The 13,291-nt window shown below is 32.2% G+C and overlaps 1 protein-coding gene across 1 annotated transcript in view; it reads left to right on the top strand.

Annotated features, from left to right (window-relative positions):
• Nucleotides 1-915: 915 nt before the first annotated feature.
• Nucleotides 916-13,291, top strand: part of LOC124537415 (semaphorin-1A-like) — a 42,411-nt gene continuing 30,035 nt past the window's right edge. The window contains exon 1 of the mRNA XM_047114370.1: nucleotides 916-935. The gene's annotated coding sequence lies outside the window, so the exon portion shown is untranslated. The remainder of the gene's footprint in view (nucleotides 936-13,291) is intronic.

A 13,291-nucleotide genomic window follows, 5' to 3' on the forward strand; every position in this document is an offset into this window, starting at 1 on the left:
AGGTCATTCCCTTAAGGCGGCCGCTGTAAACTTCTTATATTATATTTCATAATGCAGAGTATTACGACGATAGTGCTTTTAGTTGAGTTACGATTCGTTTAACGGCGATATCGCACCTGTGATATGGACATTAAAATTGTTATGTCCGGGTGTAAGGTATTCGCTCACGATCCAAGGACTCGAGAATCCAGTCACAAGGACATACAAACATACATTTATACATGGTTTTAATATGAAATCAAAAAACGGTAGGCGTAAATAGTTATTATGTTTTTTTTTTTTAAATCGTAAACTGACTTGTGTAGAAATAACGTTCGAATAACGAGTAAAAGAGCTCCCCGGAGATCTGATTGGGTGTAAAATAAAACATTTCGACGAAACTGTTTCACACGTATAAGAAACGTTTGAGTCTACTAGTAAAATAAACCTAAAACTTAACGATGAATGATACACATAGTTTTGTTTAACTCAGATGCTAAATTTAACTGCTCTAGTTTATTGATCGAAAAATGATACAGCTATTAGTTTCAATTGCGTAAATCGGTGCTATGGAATGAAAACAAAATTCACCTTGATTTTGTTAAGGCATGTAAATTAATACCGTAGTTTGGCTTAAGCCGTTTATTAAAATTAAACTCGGGCTGGCGTGGAACTAGGAAGATTAATGATCCCTTGAATACGAAGTTATGTAAAGCGCAAATGGAGTGGGGCTCGTCGAGCCCCATCTTGGCATCATTCCAAAATCACTTGTCTCTCTTTATTTCGCTTTCGCAACTTAAGCTCTAGTTAATGCTGAGTAATTGACAACTATCAACTGCCACTCTTATGTCAATGAACATTACATTAAGAATCTCAAATAATTTGAATCCTCACAAATCAAACTAAATTCATTTATTGTTACAGATCATTGTTCCAGCGACTCACGATGGCCAATGGTAAGTTGGTAACAATTTCAATTTAGAACTCAAGAAATTCCTTACGTGTTAACAATGTATTACAAGCCCCAAAGAATTTATCATTGGACAATTTTGTACACTGTTCGTAACGTGACAAGAAGAAAGGGAAAAATCAAACAAAACACTGTATCATCAGCGAGAGACGATGCGACGTGCGATTCACAATACACTTGCCCCAAGACAAGTTGGTTAGTTCGTAAGTCTCAAGTTAAATTGTTCCTTTGGGAGCAGGGCAAATAGGAAACAAGCAAAAACAATAAAAATAGTTCCGAGCATTTGTCGACCGGGACGAATAGCGGACAAATTACGTGAGGAAATTAGACATTCCGGGACATTGTAGTTCAAATAAATGAGAGCCCACCGCCCTCTTGATCGCACAATTTGTGTCGCTACGGTCATTGGACAAGCTGACTTCATTCAATCTTAAAGTACCAATGTTATATTACCTTAAATAATAATATTCATTTTATAACAATTGTTATACAAGTAATAATTCACAGGCACATTAATTGTGTAATAAAAAAGTACGTTTATTATTTTATTACATCTTTATAAATTAAGACGGCTCAGTGCCCACTTAACTGAATTGCGGGTACAAACCCGAGTAAGCACCACTGAGTTTTAATGTGCTTAATTTGTATTTAATTTCCATCTCGTACTTGACGTTGAACGAAAATATTGTGAGGAAACCTGCATGTCCAACGGCGGTATTTTTAAACACAATCATAATGTTCTTAATCTCACAAAACATCGTTCTATTGTGGCGTTTTGTCAACGTATTAAGTATTTATGAAGTTAATGTATTCTAGGTTTACAAAATCCAGTTATTAAAGTAGTGCTCCAGTAAATACACTCGTATAAATTTATTAGTAGCTGCCAGCCCGTATTGGATTAGAACGTTTCAACTACGCTTACAGCTGCCAAAAAGATACCGAGCTGTTTGAGATAAATCGAATTAAACATTTTTAATAAATTGATATGAAAAATCTATATAAATAACTTGAAAATCATATCAACCTGTATTTATTAGATCATATAATATATTACAGTTGAGATTGTACAGTAGGTAGAATACGAATCTTTGAGGGTTGCTAGATCAAACTCGGGAAATCACCACAACAGAATTTACATGTACTTAATTGGTGTTTATACATCACCTCAAGCCCTGCGCCGAAAGAATACATCAGATGAATACCTCCTAAAAAAGACGAAGCCTCTTTAGACCAAAAGGGAGATATTGACGGGCTGATGCAAAAGCATCAGACAAAAGTCTTATGTAACTAAATCACCAGATTTTAGTTGCTTGTGATTCAATGTGTCAAATAACTGGAAGATGTAAAAGATAACGTTAATAATCGGCCTCAAAAGACTCGTTTCTGTTTCCTGTTTTATAAATTTGTCTAATTTCTAAACTGGTCGACTCAAGCACCGTTCATGCGCTCAATAAAAGGCAAACACTTCGTTCAATTACAGACACGAGTGCTGTCGACGGTAATAACCGAAAGTACGCTTAATCTCTTATTATGAAAGAGAATTTACTTATTATTATAATTACTACTATTAATAATAGTACGTCATTAATTTTCGTTTGCCAAAACTCTAATCTTTTATTTTATTTTAGCATGCTGAAAATTTATATATTTCAAAATATTAACTAACTAAGCAAAATAGACAAAAAAAAAAAAACATTCGTTGAAAATAAAATACATGTAGGTTACCATTAACACAATTAAAAGTAACTTCAATGTAATATAATAACATTTTAATTCATTAATAACATTTTGTTTTACAAATAGAATATTTTTATATGTTAATGTAAGGTACGCTGTTATGATAGTAACTCGACGCAGTTTCATTTCCAGAATTTTCTAATAAATCTAGAAAGTTCTCAAGGTTATAATTACAAACGTATACCCTAGAATAGAATTACAACCTGAACATGATTGTGAAAATCGACACATAATTCCCATCGCACGCCTATATATCATGATTTTTCCGGCTTAAGTCGAGCGTACCCGGCACGCATGATCGCCCATAATGAAAACTATCTGATAGTCTACAGCTCCTCGCTTCGCACATCAATAACAATCCGCCGGATCTTTCGCAGTCTGCAAAGGCTTCGCCAACAATTTGTCCCGGATCCTACCCACTGGATATTTTTCACAATACACTCTAAACACATGATTACGTAACTCAAAACGTTTGCGATATCATGAATACTTTGTTGCTTTGTTATAAAACGCGCGAGTATACATCGTTTGTTCCGTAAATATTCGACGGACCATTTTGTTATCTCAAATATTAAATACACATCACCGCAGGTTTTATAACATTTCAAAGTATCTTCAGCGTTGACTCTGTGGTTTTATTATTCGTGAATGACACTTGAAAAGTATTTGTTTAGAAAATGTCCTTTGATATCTGCAATAGTTTTCGATTACGGAAACCTGCGGTCTCTCCCGTTCAGGTCACGACTCCACTCCAAATCTAAAATTGATTACGAAAAAACACTTTGCTACCGACCGGTCTCGCAAAAAACGAAACGATCTGCCATTAAATATAATTTATTCATGGTCATTATTATTCTATTCGTATCTAGAAATAATTGTCGAAATGGTATAAAATAATATTGCAAAAACATTAAATAAGTATTATCATGATTTTAGATAAAAATTGTAAAATCGGACTAGTTTTTGCGTTACCAAATATAAATGAATTCAAGTGTAATCGCAATCTAATGAACGATATTTTTAGTTTAATTGCTATATTAAACATTATTAAAATATTTAGGAAATGCTTTATTTCATACGCAATTTATTAAAATCGTAAGCTTTAATATTTAATATAACCATTACCAACATAACCGAAAAAAAAAAAACAGAAAATGTTGCCACATGTAAAAAAAGTCTCGTTATTCAGGATATAACAGTAAAGATTGAAACCACGAGACCACATTTCTCTCTAAATAATACCAATAACCTTAGATGTTACGGTACAATGATATTTTCCGCATCCGTATTTTGTGGTTGTAAATACAAAACACATACTATAGACATCGAAGAAAATGTCAAGGAAATCATGCGCATCGTTAACTAGGATGAGCTTTGTTCAATACCTTTCATTCGCCATCTTTTTGAAATGCCACGTTATTGTGAAAGTATATATGTACATTCATGTTAAACATAAAGTTTAATTTATTTATTATCAGAACATACTTTTGACGAGTAATTTGATTGTAACATATTTCGAAGTTCTTTTTAGTTATTAATTAAAATATTCACAAGTTACAAATTTTCGTAATGAGTATTTTATTATACTTAAGAATTTTAGAAAGACGGTGTCTGTACTTTAAGTATTCACGAAAAAAGCTACTTGTTTATTCGAATCCCCTCCCTTTGTGTCTAATGTAATTAGTTCATTACTTTGTCTCGTCTGCTCAAAGTACTGTTCACTCAAAGTATCCGTTCAGATTCATGTATCATTGCTTTTTCTTTTATCTCTTAACGAAAAGTGCGTATACTTCAACAAAATGATTAATACTGTGAAGAAAAAAAACTAGGCAGAAAAAAATGATTTTGAAGAGACCGCAAAACGCTTAGAATATGTTATTTTTGTCGTTGTTCAAATTTGTTAAACAAAACATTACATGGACTAAATTTAAACAAAAAGAAATCCTGATTTTCTTAAGCTGATATAGGTGCACACAAATAATTCTTCATTTTTACAGTTACCAATACTGTTTTATACATTTCAGCTAATACCTATAATAAGTCTAAAAATAATGTCATAGTCTATGATGTGTCAGAAATATCAGTCATATTGACAGATCGTATTGTGCCTGACGTGAGCGATGAGGCTTTAGAAACGTTGTTATTGCAAGTTGTCCTTAACTTTTCAACGACAGAATAATCCGCCTACCTATCAATTAATTTAAAAGTTGTTTCCTATCAATGCCTTATTCGCGGTGTTAACCTACCTAGTCAATCAAGCGGCATTGTTCTACGTACTTTATTAACGCTTGCTTGTAAATATCGTTAAGTCATTCGTCATCGTATCGTATTGAATTATTCGTGTGATCTCAAATCTAGAGTACTCTCGTCGAACCGGACTCATCGTTGACATCCAATTAGCCCAATGCCCCTATACCTCTTCCCCCACTTCTATACCCCTCTAGCCCGCACTCCTGGACCCATCTATCTTTATCCGACAGGATTGCCCCGCACCTAAGCCCTCGAAGCGTATGAGTATTGATAGCGATTGAGCCCCATATTTGTCGCTAGCACACGTTCAATAAAACTGCGAACGTGTGTTCCACATTAACACCCTGAACATTTAAAATAACTACTCCTCCTTTGAAATGAAAAGATCATAAATTTTTTCAACCAAATATCAATATGTCATAAATTATTATGGCCATATTTTCGGTTTTACGGCGTTCAATCTAAATCCAGTGCCAAACGAACTATATTTCATGCTCAAATTTTGGAACGTAAAATCAATCACCAAATCAAATTGACTATACTTCAACGATAGCGTTGTTTTGGAAGGTATGATGAAGTTCGTCGAATAAAATAATTTTTATTATTCCTCAAGCTTAACTACGAGCCGTCATTTGAAAAAAAGATTGCTACGATTTAGTTTGTTCAATAAGCAGTTCTCGACTGTCAAGGTCATGGCTATTCTGAGAGTATCTTTTAACACCGTCTCTGACTCAGTTGGTTTGTGATTCAGCGACGGTATATTACGCTGATTGTTCATAGATCATTATTTGATGCATTATTCGAATCCTTTGATTCACATGATTGAAAAACATCGCGGAAAACAATATATTCTTATATTTTTTTTATCGATCAAACTATTGTAATTTTAGTAAAACTTTGAATTAATGTCTGATTCTTAAACACGATTCTTTACTGTTCCACGGGTGAACCCAACAAAATATCTAATAATACCATAAACATTAGGTATAAAATTTTATATTGAAAATTATATTATACATTATGTTCTATATTATACCTAGTAACTAATTAAAACAAGATGCAGACGTATCTTATCGTACGTTATTATAATACTTATTAATTGATATCAACAAACAGTAAACATTAACAATTCGTTTCAATCTCTAAGTTCTAAGACTAGACAGTTTAACTGATGTTTTGAATAGAGCCCTAAAGAGGCCGTGGCCCCGAAGTTGACATTCAGTGTAGCTGCAATAGAGTGTTATGCAAAAGCGGTTATGATGCAAACGGAGTGGTGGCTTCTTCATTCGGCGGAGTGTGCCATCGCCATGCCATTCACGTAGCCGGCCGCGGGCTCACGCGCTCAGCGGCTAAGCTTACAGAGATTAAGTAAACGAAAATAGAGCGCTGCTACATGTCAAAAGCCGTCTGATGCTTCGTATTGCATTACATTTTAGTCTCCATGTGTTTGTCTTAAGAAAATTCGAAGATTTTATTTCATTCCAATGAAAACAAGTTTTTATATTTTATTTATTTAACCTATTAAAACACATGTAAAGATATTTTTGAGGTTATTTATGAGAATAAGTATTATATACCATTCTCAAACATAAAGTGTAAGTACAAATATTAATTAATACTAAATTAATATCACTTAAATATCTATATTTAAACCAAAATCTTAATTTATATAAAATCACTTTTAAGGATTTAACAGAATTGTCTTATCTATCGGTTGACTGATCACGAAAATCTTGATACGCCATGAAAAGTAAATTCAACATTGAGTAATGGCTAACGCGGTCGGCTAGGAGACCAATATAAACCTGATTTTCCACAAAGAGCTATAATGTAAACTGTACACTGCTATTACAACTCTTTTAGAATGTACAGTAGCCTACAAAATATGGCACATACCTAAATATATGTAGTATAAACAATCGTGCGTCGGTCTTACGTTTTCAGAGGACACTACCATTAATAATAGTTAAGCAGTGATTATTCGATGGACAGTCAGCCTTCCGTCTAAAGCGAAACCGGGAGTATTGGCGAGGAAGGGCGAGGATGCGTTCTCGGTAACAAATGACACGGTCTTTAGGAAAGCCAAAAGCCCGTCTTGGCGAACTGTTCATATTCCATCATTAATTTTACGGGTCATTTTTTATTCCCTTTCATTAAACGATTTATTCAGATAACCGGTAATAGTTTTGCGAAACTAAATATAAGCTATGTAATGGAGGATTTTTCTCTACATTTTAAATTATGTATTACAAATATATTTGAACGTGTCTACTTCTTATTCGTCTAAATCACTATTTTCTTTTTTGGAAAAATCGTAAAATGTTATATTTTAGTACGTATAATGAAATATTAAAAAAGTATAAGAAATTAGAAAATAATTTAAAGTAACTTCATATACTTTCTCTAGTTTTCACCTGCGTTTTAGCTAGGGTAGTAGTCTGTTATAGTTAGAAAAAATAATGATAATAAATCCTTCTTTGGCTTTAAAGCTTGCTTTACACCAAATATTATTAACTAGCTGTGCCCCCGACCTTGTACGCGTTTTAATTTAACAAAAAAAATATTATTGTAGCCTAAGTTGCTCCCTATTATATCAGTTATCTACCAGTGAAAGTCCCGTCAAAGTCGGTCCCGCCGTTTCAGATTAGCCGGAACAAACAGGCAGTCAGACCGACAAATAATTAAAATTTTATTTTGCATATGCATTGGGTAAAAAAGGGCTATTTTAACATTACAAACAGACACTCCAATTCTACTATATGTATAGATTTTGATTCAGTGTGAAAACGTAACAGACAGAATTATTTTTGCATTTACAATATTGATATTGACCATCCTAAGTACGAAACGTTACGTCTACCCTTGAAGACAAATAGATGCGTTTAAATAAACAATCCAAACAAATTTCACATAAATAAACAGTACCGGAGAACGACAGTTCCCTGAACAATATCCACTTATGAATTACAAATATGGACTCACAATAAAATATTGGTCTAAGACCCGTTACAGGCTCTGTAATTATTATAATTTATTCTGTTCACATTTCTTAAGAGCTTTGGCACACAAACTCGTATAGCTCGTTGCGTAACGAAAACTGTAAATTTATTCGTTTTTTGATAAACAAGTTTGTGAGAGATATAACAAAATTAAAATCTAAGTAGGCTCAAGTAATTGTAAAGCTCTTACTTGTTTCGAAAATTGTTAAATAAATTATATCGAGAGGCATCCGCTTAAATTCTCAGATTATAAATTAAATGATGAGGAACGTCTATATATTTTTTGAATATTTTACGAATATATTCAGCGTACAAATTAACCATAAAGAATTCATCACCGTATACTTAAAGAGCATGAGCGTAGAAAGAGGGAGAGGAAGAGGACGACCTAAGAAGACTTGGAATCAGAGTGTGAGGAAGTTTATGAGAAAGATGGATCAGATGAGAAATAATAGATAATAATGAGACGAAAAGACTTGCCGCGCTGACACCAAATTGTTTGTAACCCTAGCAGGAAGATGAAGAAGATAGTTAATCAACTTTCGAGCATCTTATATTTTAATAAACATTAAATTATAATAATAATCAGCATAATGGTAAAGCTTCCGCTTAAATAGCTTACAATCTTACAAAAGATTAAGAATGACGGAAATTCAAATAATAATTTTTCGCAACTTCTATTTCAAACGCAAGTATCAAGGTCGTTAATTTCACTTGTTGGCTTCTATCTGATTCGAGTCGTCAAACTGCAAGTAATCGTGACCTTGCCAGGATATCAATGAAAGAAAACTTAACATACAACGCCTTCCGCTTAAATGAAACAATAATTTCACTATCAAACAGTAGAAAACAGTAATCAATCACTCCTATAGTTTGGCGCGGAATTGTGTCCGTGCACAAAGGAATCTTTTCTTTTATATCCGTTCTCTGATTGATGGTTTTTCTTTCTTCGTGACGATTTTAAAACATTATACGCCATATCGTATTACATTGCTATACTTTAATTCCAACAAGGCATATGTAAAAATAGAACACTCACTATAAATTATTATTTCTTAACCAATGTTCATATAATCATAAATCGTGGTTATTTGGTATTTGTACAGTAAAGGAACTTTGTTTATAATTTTCTTATTTTCTTAAGAGCTATAATTCTTATAGAAAAGAATGGTAATGTGGAAAAAAATGTCACAAGCCCTTTCTGTGAGCAACATAATGATAAATGACTCACAAAAATTTCACTAAATAAGGAATAAGGCCGTCAGTCGTGACCGAGTGACGAGTCCCTAGGAAATTTGGAATCCATTTGCCAGGTACGTGCGTGAACCGTTTGGTTGCATCTATAATATAATATCAATTATTTTCTGGAGATAAGTGGCTGTGTACGTAACTTCATTAAAGTACACACGAAATTATAATCAATATCGTAGAAGGGAATAATGTACATTATTTTAAATATTCTGGATCCTCACTTACTTTGTACTCGTTCATTCAATTTATAAATAATATTAAATTTTAATTTAATTCGCAGCTAATTAAAAGTAAGTACACAGTAATGTAAAAACATCTCAAATCACTCAATTTAAGCACATATATATGGAAGGGTTAAAGAAATATTAGTAATGCCTCAAACGAATAGCCATTATTTTTTTCAATATGCTATAACAATCAAATATTATAAGAAAATGCAGTGATATAGTGCACCTTCTAATATTAAGCTAACGGATTATTTTGTGCGGTGATCCGGAGAGAGGAAGTCGGCGCGACACGCTCCACGCTCACCTGTTTATACACACATACATTTTATTTACACAGACAAAACTTAACTAAATAACGTTCAATACGATTCACAAAATTAAATAATTAAAATTTTCAAGTTTTCATTCAATGTGCGATTCGAATCGTACAACTGAATCCATTCAGTCACTTGACACACATTAAATGCCACCAATGGATAACAATAATAACGTTAGTATATGTAAATTTTATTATACGCACACATAGTAATAAATTCGTTTTATAATATGTATATTTTTCTTATACCTCCGTGCTGCGTCTGATGTCCGGTCGTGTAGAGTTGCCGTCTCATCGGACGAACGCAACGAGGGAATAGATAGATGCATCTGTGTTTACAGATTTACATTTAACCTACACTATAATTTCGAACAGATGACTCGTTTTACGATTGACTGCACAGACCGAAACATGGTCAGAAGGATATCATTTGTATTTACTGCTCTTGTTTGAGATTATCGAATAAAGTTCATACAAATATTGTATACAAAATATATGCCTCGCATATTTATTATTATTGAATGTTATCCAGTTCTTAGTCATAACAGATGATACGTACACTCGTAATTTAGAATATCCCAACAATAACTTATTTTGTAGTAACAGATATACTGTTATACTAAAACCTAACGCTCCAATTATTTTCACGGAAACAAATGACAACCGTTATTTCTAAAATGAAATTGTTGTCAGGCCTATTAACTATTTAATAGTCTCGTCCTAATAACTTTTGAATTTAACGCTTAAGACGTAATAGACTGAGGAATACGGGGATCGTCAGGTACTGAGTACAAGCCACTTTGTCGAACGAATAATTCTACAAAGCCCGTACCGGCCTGTGTTCACGTAGTGTTAGTCACGAAACAAAGTTATAGATGTACATATATTTAAGCTCATTATTTATTTAGATATTATTATAGCAACAAGTCAAAAAAACTTTAAAGGACAAGGTCGGATACCTCTTGTGTCTTGTGCTGTTCTCAGCAATAGATTTTTTAAATATAAAATTCTTTAAGTATGTAATAATAATGTATTTTATTTACAAATATATCAGTAAATGCTCTAAACTTACTATGTAGTTTTATACAGGAAAAGGGTGCTGGTTCGTCTTCTAAGTAGCTGCATTTCGGCTTAAATTAAAGTTTTTTAAACAAAATCACTTGAAAGTGACCGTGTGAATCTACTCGTTTTTATTTTTATTACATCTATAGATAGTCGTGAAGTACCCACACTAAAAGCGATACTTATGAAAGACCTAAAACACTGCTTCAACTTAAATGTTTAAGAAAAATATAAAATCTACAGAAACGACATTCTTTCACGTAAGTTCTAAACATCAATTACTTTTAAGGGGAGAATGTATCAATTCTATAGCAGCAAAAAACTTACGCATACAGCATTCTTGGTCTTGGAAGTACAAAGATTTTAAGGTACAGTTATTTTATTAATTGAACTGTACCATGAGTATACTCTTAACATCTCAAAAATTCCAAATGTAAAATTTATAAGGTAACGTTATATGTAATTATCAACATATTAATTATCTAATAAATTTCTTCAGTACATAAAATGTCGAAATTTATCAGTAAGCATCTTATAAACACTTGAAAGCGCCTCTTGTTATGAGATCAAAATTGTTGTTACTCAAATTATTACATAATTAAGTCCTATCAGACGATCAGACTAATTCTAGCATGTCAAAAATTAAGTGCACGTAATAAGTATTTTTTGTTACACATTATCTCATAACTCAATGTAAGAGATCGCATAATAAGCAATCCAGTTAGAAAACACTTACGTATGTAGGGATTATATAGAATATTAAAATTATGTATGTATTATGTATTAAAACTAAATAATTTTGTACATTATGTGCGTAACGCGTGTAAGATAAATATTTGTAATGTTTTAATTTTCCTTGTTATATTATCTGTACATAATACTTCAAATTTATATAACATTAATTTTACATATAAAATGCTATCATTATGTAAAACTATTTTAACAACCGGATTAGAAATTATTACATTAATAAAAGTTAATCCGACTTTTTATACGACGATCGATCGATCGATCTTTTTAGACGATATTTAAATTTGTCTGTTATAAGATTTGATGTTGTGTAAAAAATTTACCTATATACATGATATATATATATATATTAATTGAACTGTACCATGAGTATACTCTTAACATCTCAAAAATTCCAAATGTAAAATTTATAAGGTAACGTTATATGTAATTAATATATATATATATATATATATATATATATATATATATATATATATATATATATATATATATATATATATTAATTATCTATATATATCTATATATATATATATATATATATATATATATATATATATATATATATATATGATATTTATAAATAAGATATATAAATTATAGATTTTGTTAGCGTTTATTACAAACCTGAATTTAGATAGCTAACGCTAGCAAAAAAAAATCTATAATTAATTTCATTTCGTTCGTAATTTTAAATTAAATAAATAAATAAACATAAGTAAATTGAGTAGTCACAAATGTTTATACATGTAAGTAGCCAGTTTCCCGATGATTACGACACTTGCGTTGTTAAAGTTTATTGTCACAGTGTGTGAGGCTATGGCGTAAGAGGAGACGTTCTAACTCGTCCGATGCATAAGCTATCAAACGGACTTCGCTGTGCACGGGTCGACGTTCGATTGAGTAACAAATTACAACAATTTGTTACACAATAACCATCAAATTAAAATCCGATACATTTTAAAAGGGCGTAACTATAAGAATAATAATACAATACGCACTATTACGTGACTTTGTTACATCGCATAGGATTATCGTTCCTAGAACCATAGAAACTTGTTGCAATGTAAACGTGGCAAAATGTAAACCGGCTTTATCGCAAAAACCCATCTTGACCATTGAATGATACATTCACCTGTCATAGAACATTTTACAAATTCCATACATCATTTAAAACTTGAACGCAGGCTGCATCTCGTGTGCCGCAAGAAACGGAGTTATGTGAATTGTAGTAAGCAAATGTAATATAGAACTTGCATTAAGAAAACATCAAGATGTAACTGTACGAGTGCATTGAAACTCAGAGTATGATATCATTTAAATAAATTATGACATAAAATTCATAATTCACCTTTGATATGTAAAACCAATTTAATTGCAACGACGCGAAACGTATGAGTTTTAATTTACGTGAACGTGTTAATCAAGAATGCTTTGGTATTTATTGACTAGTTTGATATCGCCGACGTCATTAATATTCAATATCAATGTAGCGTGAAATAATTTGAAGCATTTTCCAGGGGCTATCAATCTGGGCCGTTAATGAGATTCGGGCGGGCCGCGACCGGAGCCCGAGCCGGGCGACTGCGTCGACCAATTTGTGCCCCATTGCACCTCGCTAATTAAATGTTGCAAGCTTTAACATTATCCATAATACTCAATACTCTAAGGTATTACACGATAACGTTCCTGTATACCAGTATCGTTGTACATAAGTGACAATGTCAGTATTATTATGATAAATATTCTT

This window comes from Vanessa cardui, chromosome 1 (genome assembly GCF_905220365.1).
Source record: "Vanessa cardui chromosome 1, ilVanCard2.1, whole genome shotgun sequence".
Lineage (NCBI taxonomy): Eukaryota > Metazoa > Arthropoda > Insecta > Lepidoptera > Nymphalidae > Vanessa > Vanessa cardui.